Below are 16,339 nucleotides of genomic sequence, written 5' to 3'. Positions count from 1 at the left end.
GGTGAGGACGCAAAATCTGAATCTACAGTATTTGCAAGATTGTGTCCTGTCATTTCGGAATCGTGAGGTGAGCTGTTGCCGACCGATCGATCGATAATGCTTCCCTGTTCACTAATTGTTTCACTGCCTCCACCATTATTTGCAGCCCGGTCCATTTCCCTATGCGCTATTACCAGATCACTACTTTGAACGTTAGTGAATTCATTACATGGTGACGCTAACACACTGCTTTCGTCTTCACTGTCATTTCTCAGTTTACTTTGGAGCCTAGTGTTACGTTTTTCACACGTCATTATTGTCACAATTTTTCACACGACAACACAGAAAAACACAATTTGAAAAACAAAAATAAGAGAACACATTAACATAGCACTGAAAATAATATCTAGTTAATTGCAAGCGCAGCTGCGAAATACTTCGTGCAAAACTACATGCATGCCACAACTATTTTACTGTACAACAATGAAAGACTGCAACTACAAAGGAAATTCTCTCTATGATTACGAGTTAGCAATAAAAAAAATCTACATTAATTACACAAACTACAAGAAAAAAATCAGAAGATTCCAGTGAGGTATCCTGGCTAAAGGTCGACATATGAAACGTCCCCTTAGAACAATTATACAAGACTGTGCTTAAACTGACACACAACGCAATCTGACTTTCAAAAATCCTTACAAAAGAATGGCCCTGACTAACATTAACCTATACATTCCAAGAATCACTTACCTCACAAAAATCTTCGTTACTCAAGCTACTGCAATACAGCGAGCGCCACTACTGCCAGCTAAATAAAAGATTCAAACTACGGAAGGCACTAACTACTAATAGGCACAGTTAGCAAATGAAAGATTTTAATAGAGAACAAACAATGTATTTACCTTTATAGTCATAATATATATATCAGTTCATGACATCCAGTCTTACAAATTACAAAACTCCGCCATCTCTCTCCCCACGTCCACCACTGCTGGCGGCTCACCTCCAACTGCGCAACGCTACGCGCTGTTAGACTCCAGCTGCCGCTGCCCGACACTACAATGGCAGACAACAATGCAAACTAAACACAGACTGCGCACAGCACAGCCAGTGATTTTTATACAGAGCGCTACGTGGCGTTACCAATAACAGCCTACTTACACTTGCACTTGTAATGTGAAGGAAAATTTCTTTCACACATGAGTTGCTGTTCTGTTTTCAATGGATAGTTAAACATGCTATAATTTATTGATTATCTGGAACAAGTGTGCATCTGTAAGAGCGACGCTATGAAAGGAGGCTTTGTCTTTGGGTAGTAACTATTTGGATGCTTTCATAACTTAAGTTTCTTTCATCTAAGTACAGTGGTTTTCAGATATATACAGGATGGTCAGAAACAGTGTGAAAAGCTTTTAAATGTGTTGTGCTGAGAAATAACTATTAAGAAACATTCAATAGGTTGTGCTGTTTCCAAGCTAAATAGCATTGAAATTAGCCAATCAGGTCGTTGCGCAAATCAATTCAAGTGCGCGCCAGAAACAATTAGCGGCAGTTGATGGGGCGGTGGGTGGATTTCAGATATTCGTCTCCACTTTTTAAGAGCCTGAAAACTAGTTTCCTTCCTACCAGACAGGAAGCTATGAAGAACAAACGGACTGACCACATTCTTCTTATATTCACTTCTTACTACTTGCCACGCGGCTTTGTCAACATTACGGACGGCACAGAAACAGCAACTTCCGTGAAAAGTAAGCGCTCCACAACGGATTACAGACCTCGCGACTTCGCTTCCCACTTTTGCTGGACGAGTGTTTGGTGGCTGCCAATCTCTGACGTCATCCTGAGCAAAGCGTGTACCGGCGTTTGACTGACACACACAGATCAGTAGCTAGGTACGAAGTGTATCTCTTACTGCCTCTCTCGTCGTGTTTATACATGGGCGCAGCCGACCGCGGAACGGAACAAATGCTATCCACTTCCCTACATAAAGGTAGTTGCATCTTAATGGCCCCTATCTCGGTCACATAGTAATTCATATCTCCTTTGTTTAGTAATTTACAATCTCCTTAATTTTATATTAATGGAGTTAAGTTGGCTTGACTTACTAAAAAAGTTTTAGCCCAACTGCATTTAAACTTTTCCTGCTAGAATTTTTAGAACGGAACTGACATTAGAACATGACTTCTGAACTTCAACTTTAGGAGACCTTATATTGATTCTTATTTAGACTAATGGCTTGAAACTTGGTACAGCTGTATTGTGTAATGAATGTAATTAAGTGGTGTAATTATAACTTTCTATAACAGTTAAAAATGGTTCTTCATCTATTATCAATAACCATGTTTTTCTTCCAAATTCAGTTTTCAGCAAATTATTTGAGAGCTATTAGAGGTAGCTTAATAGAGCCACACAGTAAATGTTTTTATATCAAACTGAGTCTACGTACGAATTTTCACTTTCCTCCGTCTAATATTTACCACCTTCAATTTTTCGTAAAAACATCTATTTTGACAAAATATTGCTCCGTTCGATTTCAGGCTTGTAACTTTTGACCGTGGCATACATGTTCACATTCTAAACAAATTACGGCTTTCTACTTTCATCATTTAGCGCCACTTATTTTTTCTTAAAATAGTATATTTAAGAAAACTTTTTCACCTGATCATTATGAGATTCAACAATTTTAACATTAATATATTGATGCGAACACGAACAAAGTTTGGTAGGCTATTTCAATTTTTAATTTCGCTGTGTAAAACATGAAGAAATATATTACTTCCTTAGTGTAGACAGAACAGAAGAAAGTTTCATCCTACTTAGACCGTACAGTATGCCAAAATGTGTATCTGCCAAAGACTGGTAGGCTCCCTACACAATGTAATTACTGTTATTTCTAACAGGTTTCAGATCTGCAATGTTTCGTGGACCTAGTTCTTTCTTACTTCTCGGGTATTCCAAACGGCGTGCGTTTGCATGAGACTTACTTATTACCCTGAGTAGTCCTTGACAAACATGCATAAATTTCTTTGTTTCTGCCGAAATTTTCTTGGATTTTTCTTTAGTTTTGTCTAACACTAGCTCACCAATGATAAAGGTAGTGGAGGAAGCTTTTGTGTCATGTCTTCTTTTTCTGTCCAAGGCCGTTACGAATGTTTGCCCTTGCTGTGGCTTCCTCTCATCAATAGAATTCTGAGATACGACTGGAAAATAACCTTGCTTGGAAGGATGTTATGGGGTTTCTGATTAGAGATTTGGTTCACAAGGAGCAAAGCCTGTTGCATCATGTATAAGAGCAATGACGATTTCTTCACAGTTTTTGATATTATAGGCCCAAGTTGATTGCTTCCTGGCACAGTAAAAACAGTACACAAACTATATAGGTCACACATAACCCTCTCGCTCATGTTTAACAGTGGAAAATACGCCTAGATCCTTATATGGCAAATTCCGGCCTGTTTTGTCGTGCTTTAAATTTCCCAGACACAAACTGCCAACCGTTATGCGATAAGAAACGCTTAGACTTGCCAATTTTTACAAAATAGTTCTTTCCCTGCCTGTCTACTAGTGTTTTGGCATTAGCTCTCTTTACTGGATACAGTTTGACATATTTGCTAAAACCGTCAGTCACCACAAAGACATTGGTACATCCTGCTTTAGATGTTGGAAGGGGGCGAAAACTATCGGCTGCACATTATTCCAGGGATTCACGTGGTTCTACATTGTGCATTCTTCCTGCTTCAAACTATTTGTTGTAGATACCTTGTAACACACAACAAACAATGCTAATGTTCTTGCTACTATGCGATGCATGTTGTCGAAAATCACTGTCCCACTGAGCTTAGCAATACATTTGTTGGGCCTATAAAGGCCCTACCGTAGATTTACATGCTGTGATGGAAAACGGAAGTTTGATTCAACGGAATGGAAAATTCTTCGAAATAAAGTCACTTTGTTTAGGGAAGAGTACTGAACTACTTTTTGACAATTGTTGCCCCCTAAAAGTCTTTTGACTGACCTCAACCGATCATCCTCAGCTTGCTCCCTTCGCAAGTCTGTAGATACTTTCTTCAAGGATTTTCCTCCTTGAGCCCAAGTGTGGCCAACATGCACAATTGATGTCTATCTACTAACGGAACTCCTGATCTCCTGCGTAACTCAGAGCTTCTTGATAGGTCATATGCTACAAGACTGCTCTTCCTTTATGTGTATTTTATTCCAAGGTCGAACTGCTGAAGGTTCATAGCCCACCTGGATAGTCTCGGACGTCTAGATCTGCAAATTTTTAAAACCGTAAGTACCGTCTGATCACTATACAGGCTGTTTCGAAAACGGATTTAAAGATTTACAAATTAGTTCGTAGTACCCTCAGAGATGGCTATAGTGTCAATTTGTAGGGAAATAGATCAAGTTTTGTCTCGCGTAGTTCGCTAGCGCTGAATCGCATCGTAAGGAGCGCTGGCATTAAAGGTGTCTGTCTTCACTGGACCGGAGCATGCTAGCTTTGTGTTTTGGTTTGAAGAATCGAAGTCGGCGGTAACAGTTCAGGGTAATTTCCGTACAAAGAACGCTATAGATCCTCCTAGTAGGCCTACAATTTATGAGTGGTGTAAATGTTTTGTAGAAACAGGGTGCTCGATAAGACATGGGAAATCATGAGGTCGTCCAAGCACATCTGACGACGACGTTGAGCAATTGAGACAATGTTTTGTCCACAGCCCTTCGAAAGCGAACCGGCGTGCATCTGGCGAACTGCAAATCCCACATTCGACTGTTTGCCGTGTGTTAGGAAACAGTTTGCATCTGATCCGTACAGACTGACGATCGTTCAAGCAGTAAAAGACACTGATAAAATCGCTCTCAAGAAATTCTATGAGAATAAATTAAATCGATTACATGAGAGTGAACATTTCTTGGACAAACTCATCTTTTCTTATAAGTAGACTTTTCACTTAAGTGGCAAGGTTAGCACGCATGACTGCAGATTTTCGGACAGTGAACATCCATATCAAACATTGCAACTTGTTTGTTATGGCCCTAAACTGAACGCTTTTTCTGCATAGGGCAAGAACGAAGTGTACTATCCCTTTCTTTCCCATGAGAGAACCATCAATGGGATAGTGTATCTGGATACGTTACAACAATTTTTGATACCACAGATCGATCAGGATGACCAACAACGAAATTTTTACTTCATACAAGATAATGCACCACCCCACTACCTAGCTGACGTCCTGCATTTCCTGAGTGACCACTTTCCAGGTCAATGATTGGCCTTGACGCGCCAACTGCATAGACACCACGTTCCCCAGACCTGTCACCACTCTAAATTTTTTTATGGGGATTCATCAAAGATATTGTGTTTGTACCTCCTGCACCGGCTTCTCTAGCCGAACCTAGAGCAAGAATTTACGCTACCACTGAGTAAGTTACACCTGCAATGCTACAGCGGGTTTGGGAAAAAACTGACTTCCGATAGGATGTGTGCAGGATAAACAACGGAAGCCACTTACAATATTTTTAGTTTAACGTAAAAAAAAATTTGATGTGATTCCCAACAATAAAACACTAAACCCAGCTCTATACCTTATTTCAATAATTTTTTATGAATTTCTAAAATTGTAAAGTTCTTTTTGAACACAATGTTCCCTTGTGATCTAACAAATAATGCTCAAAATTTTTCATACGAAAAATGAAAACCAGTTTCTCTAATTCCGAAATTCCATATTTCGCTTAGCAGGTTGCAGTGAATGACTCGCAAACGCGATTGTTTTATGAACCTCTTGTTCGCCTTCTGTTAGTTTTTATAGTAGTATCAGTTATTCTAGTTTGAAGAGGTTCCTCATGAAAGTTGTTTCATCAATCCTTTTGAAACTGCTTCCAGCTAAAGTAATTTTGTTCAGTTGCAAGTACATTTACACTCAGATTCACGAGCATCAATCTCTACATTCAGCTTCCTTTTCGGTACTGCCCACCAATTTTAAATCGAAGCACTTGATGACTTCCTCTGCTTTCATTTGCTGCACATCAGCTTAATTACTATCTACCTCGGAGCAACTGCGTCCCCGCGCGACATTGCTATATAGAACATTGTCGTCTGCTTTTACAGTCTGCGGCAAGTCAACACAGCTAGGAGGTTCCTTGGCCTCATTATTATTGCTACCCCCTTCATCCATCAACTCCTCATCTTGAAAACCTTGCAAAACTGACTTTACATACTCTACCAAAACTTTAACCTTCAGATTTCCATTATTGCTGAAGATGTAAGCGTTTACTTCATCTTTGTCCTTGTCCGATTCAAACTCGTTAATTTGTTCCTCCCTATTATCTGTAGCGTTTTCCTTTTCCTTTTCAGTTCATTTTTCTAAATTGTCCACAATGCTGTCAGCTACGCTACTGGCCATTAAAATTGCTACACCACGAAGATGACGTGTTACAGACGCGACATTTAAGCGACAGAAAGAAGATCCTGTGACATGCAAATCATTAACTTTTCAGAGCATTCACACAAGTTTGGCTCCGCTGGCGGCACCTACAACGTGCTGACACGAACAAAGTTTCCAATCGATTTCTCATACACAAACAGCAGTTGACCGGCGTTGCCTGGTGAAACGTTGTTGTGATGCATCGTGTAAGGAGGAGAAATGAGTACCATCACGTTTCCGACTTTGATAAAGGTCGGATTGTAGCCTACCGCGACTGCGGTTGATTGTATCGCGACATTGCTGCTCTCGTTGGTCGAGATCCAATGACTGTTAGCAGAATATGGAATCGGTGGGTTCAGAAGAGTAATATGGAACGCCGTGCTGGATCCTAACGTCCTCGTATCACTAGCAGTCGAGATGACAGGCATCTTATCCGCATGGTTGTAACGGATCGTGCAGCCACGTCTCGATCCCTGAGTCAACAGATGGGGACGTTTCGCAAGACAACAACCATCTGCACGAACAGTTCGACGGCGTTTGCAGCAGCATGAACTATCAGCTCGGAGACCATGGCTGCAGTTACCCTTGACGTTGCATCACAGACAGGAGCGCCTGCGATGGCGTACTCAACGACGAAGGTGGGTGCACGAATGGCAAAACGTCATTTTTTCGGATGAATCCAGGTTCTGTTTACAGCATCATGATGGTCGCATCCATGTCTGGCGACATCCCGGTGAACGCACATTGGAAGTGTGTTTTCGTCATCGCCATACTGGCATATCACCCAGCATGATGGTATGGGGTGCCATTGGTTACACATCTCGGTCACCTCCTGTTCGCATTGACGGCACTTTGAACATTGGACGTTGCATTACAGGTGTGTTACGACCCGTGGCTCTATCCTTCATTCGATCCCTGCGAAACCCTACATTTCAGCAAGATAATGCACGACCGCACGGGCCTTTCTGGATACAGAAAATGTTCGACTGCTGCCCTGGCCAGCACATTCTCCAGATCTCTCACCAACTGAAAACTTCTGGTTAATGGTGGCCGAGCAACTTGCTCGTTACAATACGCGAGTCACTACTCTTAATGAACCGTGGTATCGTGTTGAAGCTGCATGAGCAGCTGTACCTCTACACGCCATCCAAGCTCTGTTTGACTCAATGCCCACTCGTATCAAGGCCGTTATTACTGCCAGAGCTCGTTGTTCTGGGTACTGATTTCTCAGGATCTATGCACCCAAACTGCGTGAAAATGTAATCAATGAGTGTAATAAATTTGTCCAACGAATACCCGTTTATCATCTGCACTTGTTCTCGGTGTAGCAATTTTAATGGCCAGTAGTGTACATAATGATAGTGGTTCAACACTTGACTGGTACTGTCTGTTCCCATTTCGTCACCCCTGTTATCCATTCGCTTGTGCTGATTAACTGTGGTCTGTGTCTTTGTTCCTGGTGTAACTGTTTCCGCCAGGTGAACCCCAGTTTCCTCATAGAAGGGACTTAGTTTTTTCCACAGAGGATCTGCTGTGTTCATTCGATACAGATTCAGATAGGATAGCATTCTGCTCTCCGTCTTGTCTCAACGGCTCATTAATTCCATTTCTGCTTTCGTCATAAAAATTATTGCGAAGGCGTGGTTGCTGTCGACTCCCTCTTCTTCTACCACGGCCTTGACCGTGATAATTAGGTCTTGTATTCTGAACTTCCATACTTCTAACATTCATGTTATCACTGTAATTAGTTATCTTGTTTATACGATACTTAGAAGACCTGTTATTATTTTTCAACTGCTCCTCAACTGCAGGTACTCTTTCTACTCGCTCAAGATACTCAGTGAACTTGTTCATATTATCCCAAGGTGCGTAAATGATTCTTTTCTGCAAATACCAACGCAGCTTATCTTCTAGTTCCATGATTTTAGTTTCCGGCTTCATCTTTTCTGTCAGGTGTGACAACTTTGAAACCCACTTTCTAGAATTCTCTTTTCCTGTCTCACTACTTGTAGCAAACTTTTAACCACTCCAAAATTCTTTCAACACAACGTTTTGTCTTATGTGTAACTAGTAATCGTTACGAAATGCAGTTTTAAATTCGGAAAGTATTTTTTATCTGATGATTACGTCGCCTGGCTATCGCAAAGCATCTCCTGACAAATGACTTCTTATGAAAAAATGGTTCAAATGGCTCTGAGCACTATGGGACTCAACTGCTGTGGTCATTAGTCCCCTAGAACTTAGAACTACTTAAACCTAACTAACCTAAGGACATCACACACATCCGTGCCCAAGGCAGGATTCGAACCTGCGACCGTAGCAGTCGCACGGTTCCGGACTGCGCGCCTAGAACCGCGAGACCACCGCGGCGACTTCATATGAAAGGAAATTTCTCTCGTTCTGTCCATATGTTAGGCAAAACATACTCAGAATCATTACGGTACGGATTTTCAGTGCGGGAATTTGTTTGCGTGGATGTAAACGTAAAAATTGACGACATCCGATGAACGCGGCGTCCACTCAAGCAACATGTTGTACAGTAGTACTACAAGAGGTATCAGAGATTACTCTATTTTCTACGTTAGTAATACTGGTATCTAGTTATTGAACCTGTAGTTCTACTGCTTCCACTCTGTTAGATACATCCTCGTATAATTTAACACAGTCAGATTTTATTTTATTAATATCGTTTTGACAAGCATTCAATTTAGTAATTATTTATTGAAATCGATTAGAGCAAAGTTTGAAGTCATTGTCTATTTTTCTGACAGCATCCTTCCATAAGTTAATCTGCATCTATGAAACATATGAAAACTTAGCTAATTTCTGTTATGAAAATACTATACGACTTAATTAATTGTTTCCCTACTTTGGCTTGCAGATCATGGTGGTTAGAGTCAGTTTTATAATACAAGCTATTCAGTTTAGAGGTCATTTCATTCTTTAGTTCTGTATTAGCATCATTTAGTTCTTTATTAAAAGGTTCAGTCTTACTGTTCAGTTCTTTATGACGTTGTTCAAGTTTAGAAAATAGTCATTGCATACAATTTGGTGCCTCTACCCTGTGACTTGGCATTTCCACCACTTTTATAGGGGTTTATAGCATTCTCTGACTTGGCTGGATTTCAGACATATTGAACCCAGTTTCACTATATCAAAAGTGTACTAGATTCCACTTTTTCTTTTTCGACTCTAACTTGAGTTACCTCATCATCAGAAACTTGTTCTAACTTTGCGGTAAAATTGAAATCTACCTTCTGGTATACTGTGGACAGGTCACCTTCAAGGTTTGGACTTATTACTTTGACGGAACCACCCCCATTAATTTCAGTTTCTACCTCTGAGTATTCATAGTCAGAGACTGGTTCCATCTTAACTTTCACATTATCCTTATCATCAGATTCCATTTTAATAGCCTGTTAGAAGCAATCGACAAATACTTGAAATATTCTTGACTTAATTGCTTGGTCTCAACGACTGATGCCGGCGCGCTGTACCAGTGTAACAGCAAACGTGATGCGGCGCGTTGCGGTGTAAAGCAGGCAGCGCAGCAGCCACAACTGTGGTAGTGAGGATGGCAGCGTGTACCGCCCCAAGCAATACCTCCGGCGGTGGTTGGTGGTGGGGGAGGGAGGGGGGGGGTGCGGCTGGCGACAAATGAGCATGCGCACTATCTTCTTCACTAGGGTCGTTGCCCTCCCTCCTTCCGTCACGATCAAGGTTACTGCGGCTAACATTCTCAGTTTAGTTGACACACTCCTGAACAGATCTTAGCACTGTTCTCGCACTGGCTTCTGTACATTTCACTTCAGTATCCTGTTAGTGCCTACCGAGTTCCTTGTTTTGTGCTGGTCACTTTCACTGTTCAGTTTCCCCGTCGATGCACCTTATGAGGAGCGGCGGGTGGATTTTGAATATTCGTCACCGCTCTTCAAGGGCCTGAAAACTTCGCGGGCAATCAGAAAGAGATGGAGGAGATACTGACCCTAATTTGCAGTCTGCAAGTCCACATTCTTTTGTGCTCACTCAAAGAGAATATCCCTACTTGCTGTTTACCCTGTGAAGTAACTATGCCTATAGATAAAAGTCTTGAGTTTTAAGTGATCAATATATTTGGTAAAATTCACACAAACATACAGAATAATATTCCTGATTATAATAATACGAGTGTCAGCATTACGGGTGTCACACAAACGGCTGCTTTCGTGAATAGTAAGCGATCGAGGACGTTGTACAGTTCTCGTGAGATCACTTGATACTTTAACCGAATAGACGTTTTGTAGTTGCCAAATTCTGACATCACCGAGGCAAAACAAATGCCGCCGTTTGACTGATCCGGACAGATTGACAGCTGGGTGCAAAGTGGCTCTTTTACTGCCTCTATGGCTATATTTATATATGGCCGCAGCACACCGGATAACGGAACATCTAGGCATCCCATATATGCTCATAAATGTTATTGTCTGGGGAGTTTAGTGGTCAATGTGGGTGCTTAACCTCAGAAGAGTCTTCTTTGAGCCACTCTGCAGCAGGACGTGTGGGATGTCGCATTGTCCTGCTGGAATTGCCCAAGTCCGTTAGAATGCATAACGTATATGAATGGATGCAGGTGATCAAAGAGGTTGTTTGCGTGTCACCTGTCAGAATCGTATCTAGACTTATCAGTTGTCCCATATCACTCCAACTGCACACGCCCCACACCATTACAGTGCCTCCACCAGCTTGAACACTTCCCTGCTGGTATGCGGGGTCCATGGGTCCATGAGGTTGTCACCATTCCTCGTACACGACCATCCACTCGATACACTTTGAAACGAAACTCGTCCGACCAGGCAAATTTTTCCAGACATCAACAGTCCAATGTCGGTGCTGACGGGCCCAGGCGATGGTTAAAGCTTTGTATCGTGTAGTCATCAAGCGTACGCGAGTGGGCCGAAAGCCCACATCGATGATGTTTCACTTACTGGTTCGCTGGCTGATGCTTGTTGGTGGCCCAGCCTTAAAATCTGCACCAGTTTGCGGAAGGGTTGCGCTTCTGTCACGTCTAACGATTCTCTTCAGTCGTCGTTGGTCCCGTTCTTGCAGGATCTTCTTCCAGCGGCAGCAACCTCAAAGATTTGGTGTTTTACCGAATTCCTGATATTCTCGGTACACTCGTGAAATTGACGTAAGGGAGAGTCCCCACTTCATCTCTGCCTCGGAGACGCTCTGTCCCATCACTCGTGCCCGACCACATCACTTTGACACCCATCACTTTGATACCCATTGATTACCTGCCATTGTAGCAGCTGTATCCCATCTAACAACTGCGCCAGACATTTGTCTTACATAGGCTTTTATGCTTGTTTACATGCGTTTGTATTTGAATACGCATGCCTATAACAGTTTCTTTGGTGCTTCAGTGTAACATCTCTGTTGTTTAATAATATACAATCTTCTTAATTTTATATGACTGGAGTTACATTGGCTTGAGTTACTGCATTTTAACTTTTCCAGCTAGAATTTTTAGAACCGACCATAGAACATGATCCCTAAACTACTTCTTTAAGAGTCCTAGTATTAATTGTTATTTACATTAAACTCCTGAAACTTGTAGAGCTGTGTTATTTAATGAATTTAATTAAGTGATATAGTTATAACTTTCTATAACATTTATAAATTGTGGTTAATCTTTTATGAATAAGGACGTTTTTGTTCCAAAATTAGTTTCATTAAATTGCTTGAAAACTATTAGTGGTAGCTTAATGGAGTCACATAGTTAATGTTTTTATGTCAAACTGAGGTTACGCACGTATTTTCATCTTCCTGAGTCTAACAATTAGCGCCTTAAATTTTTCGTAAAACTGCCGATTTTGACCAAATATTGCTCCGATCAAGTTGAGACTTGTAACTTTTGATTGTGACATACGTTTGCACATTTTGAACAAGTTTTGGCTTTCTGGTTTCATCATTTAGCGCCATTTATTTTTTCTTAAAATAGTACATTTAACAAAACTAATTCGTCTGATAGTTCTGAGATTTAACCCTACACTGACAAAGTTTCGAAAAATTATTTCAACTTTTGATTTCACTCTTAGCTTATGGCCCAATATTTTGTATGCTACGTAGAGGAGTGTTATGATGACGTGACGCTAGTTGAAGTGAAGTACCGGCACAGTCGCTCACCTCCGTATTTCTCAAAATGATACAGCGTTTTGTTTTGCCGCAGATTGTTCTCAAAATCTAGGTCATAGCGACCAAGAGTGCTCAGACTTTGACTTGGATTCGACTCTTACTACAGTTCCACGTCCAATTCTTGCATCGCTCTCATTTTTGGTTGTAGAGAACCAAACAGAAAACGTGTTGGGAATAACGTCCCTGGCCGGCCAGCTTGAATTTCAGCATGGGAAGAACGAAATCATTTCTAGGAAACACTTGGTTAAATAATCAAAACAACTCTCTTTATACCAAGAAATTCATAGTTAATACAATTTTACATGATCTACATCTTGAGTTTTCGGCATTTATTAACAATCCAGGAGTGACGATCAACATAATACAATGAATTGAGCACATCACAGCAAGAACGCTGCAGTACACACAGAACAAACACAAACGAATAATCAGAATAACCACTAACAGAAATTACCAGAAATTAAAGCACGACAAAGCACAAGTCACCCATCACCACATATTTAACAGATACGGAATTAACAAGGAAAGAAACACAGCTATTAGAGAAAGGGCTCAAACACAACATCAGTACAAAATTAGATAACCACTACATAGAAAATTCGATTGTAGAAACAGAAAGCATTCTGATAGAGGAAGAGAAACAAGAAAATAATACTATAAATATTGGGCAACCATGAGAACTAGTGAACGAAGAAATAAACAAGATAATCACCAGGTCAAAGAAAGAGCAAAACAGGAAACTTCAAACAGAAAACAACACCGCTAAGAAAATAAAAGAAAAACTGCAAGCTAACAACATCATAGTCCTGAGTATCTCCTGGCTTATAAAAGTTTCAAATAACTTCCGGGAATTCAGCCAGGTAACACTTTCAGCGACCGCCAATTTTTGGGCAGGATAACACCCCGGCAATTTCAAGGCAAACTGCAACGGACAGGCGACGTACATGCAAAATTAAAACCTCGCTGTTCTCGGACTGATGCAGGAAAGATAACACACACACACACCCATACTGAACACTAGTGCCACCAAAGATGACCAAAGTCAGAGCTATCGATAGTGAGAGTACGTGAACACGCAGGTGAGGTAGCATTGACTCTGTCCCTCCACTTTTTGACAAGGGAGAGAGCTGGATCCAGACAGAATTTAAACAAAAACCTCCATCCTTGCTAACGAGGTTGCTCGCTAATTTAATCTCAACTGCCTCCTTAATAACACTGCCCCAATAGCTGGACGTGCATGCCAATATCTTAGTGTTATTGGCTGCTGTATTCGTGTGTGCCGTTTGTGCTCATCGCATCGGTCCTCCATGGTCCTGATAGTTTGACCAGTAGATGCCATGCGGCAGATACTAGGAATGCGATATATACCCGCCTTACGCAGGCCAAGGTCATGCTTATCAGAACCCAAAAGCGCTCTAATTTTAGATGGAGGTCGAAAAACACATTTCTCATCGTATTTCCGTGAAATACGGCCGATCTTGTTGGAAGTGGAGGACCGATGTACGGAGCATAAACGGCACACACGATTACAGCAGCCACGCAGATCTGCTATTGCCGAACATTGCTTGGTTACTGGTCACCCCATGTTGTATAATAACACCGAGATGTGGCAGGCACGTCCAGCTATTGGGATATATTAAGGAGGCAGTTGAGATTAAATTAGCGAGTAACCTCGTTAACAGGGATGGAGGTTTTTGGTTAAACTCTGTTTGGAATCCGGCTCACTCCCTTGTCAAAAAACAAGGGACAGAGCCAATGCTACCTCACCTGCGAGTTCGATAGCTCTGACTTTGGTTATCTTTGGTGGCACTAGTGTTCAGTGTGTGTGTTACCTTTTCTGCATCAGCCTGAGAACCGAGGTTTCAAATTTGCATGTACGTCGCCTGTCCGTTTCAGTTTGCCTTGAAAATAGCGGGGTGTTCTCCCGCTGAAATATCGGCGGTCACTGAAAGTGTTAGCTGGCAGAATTCCCAGAAGTTATTTGAAACATTATAGTCGAAAGTGCTCACAAGAGGAACGACACATTCCTGATTAATAAAGAACAATAAGTATAAAAACTGAAGATTTCATTTCCCCTAACAATATCACAAAACTTGATCCAGGAGCATGTTTCCAGATATACATAAAGATCATCATCAGAGATATCACACACATGCTCACAAATAAACAAGAACAACACCTCTCACAAGAGAATTGAGAAGCACCAACACTGAGAAGCCAACGCAAGGTGCACAAACCCCTTATTCCATTGAAGCGTTATTAATTTCGTGAACGCGCCATCATACCATATGGCAAAACACATGAATGGAAACATAATGCAACATTATGAAATGAAGAATAGTGGAACAGTGGAAAACATAAATGAATTCATAACACAAATAAAGGACTTATACAGCATACAAACAGCATCATTTATCTCTTGCGACATAGAGAACATGTACACCTCAATACCCACTGCAGACACGATACAACTAATTGAAGAAAACTAACTGACATGCAACAAACTACCTGCAGATAATATTAGCGAAATGACTAAAACATTCAAAGCAAACACATTCCAAAATTACTTCGAATTTGAAAAGGAAATTTACTTAACTAAAAACATAGACTTCCATTGGGATAACTAATATCAGGAATATTGACAAACGTATTCAACAACCACACAGAAAACATAATCTTCGATACACTCACCACAAACAAAGGATACAAAATTGTTTACTGGTACAGACATGTGGATGACATAATGTGTACAGTAGACGAACCAACAGTGAAACTTGATAAACTTCATACAGACATCAACAATGAACATACAAATAATCGGTTTACCACAGAAAAAGAAACAGAAAAGCAAATACATTTTTTTGGATGCAACGGTAAAGACAGACAGTAATTAACACACATTTGACATCTTCAGAAAGCCAACTACCACAGACACAACTATACATGCTTCATCCAGCCACCCGCAAAATCGAAAATTAGCAGCCCTACGACACAGAGCAAGTAACATCCCACTCTCAAAGAAAACTATGAAAAATAATTACAAACAATACAACTTATAGTCACAAACAATTGTTATAACACCCATATAATACAAAAAATCAACCAAAAGATTGAAACAGAACTAAAGAAAATGAAAACAGGCGCAGAACACAAAACCAAAGAACGCTACAGACATTACAGCACACGGAAACACAGAGCAGTAACACTCATGACTGGAGCAATAGAAAAAAAAAATGGTACAGTTAAGCATACAAACACAAAGCAACATACAAGATAGCAAACATATTAAGGAACAAGAAATTATACATTTCTTACAGAACAAAAAACACACTCCAGTCACATTTGCAAATAACAGACAAATCTGATAAACACAAAAGAGCGGGCATATACCAATTACAGTGCCAGTAATGTAAATCAGTATATCTGGGTATGACAGGTAGGAACTTCAAAACCAGATATAAAGAACATGTAAGTAGTTGGAAATATGAAAATAGCCATCTACCTTGGCCGAACACGTGATAAAACATGGACGTGAACTATCTAACACGGAACATGACGTAACGGTTATTAGAGTGAATAATCACAACAAAAAGCTCTTGACATTGCAAGAAAACTTTCACATAAAAGAGCCGTTGTAATGAAAATGAAGGCTCTCAGTGACCAAATCCATCCAAGCAATCACGTTAGCCACTAAAACAATAACAAACAGACATCCCTTTAAGCAGAATAAATAATTAATGAATCTTCCTCTCCCTCCTTCTCAC

Source organism: Schistocerca gregaria, chromosome 2 (assembly GCF_023897955.1).
Source record: "Schistocerca gregaria isolate iqSchGreg1 chromosome 2, iqSchGreg1.2, whole genome shotgun sequence".
Classification (NCBI taxonomy): Eukaryota; Metazoa; Arthropoda; class Insecta; order Orthoptera; family Acrididae; genus Schistocerca; species Schistocerca gregaria.
This window is presented reverse-complemented; position numbering follows the sequence as displayed.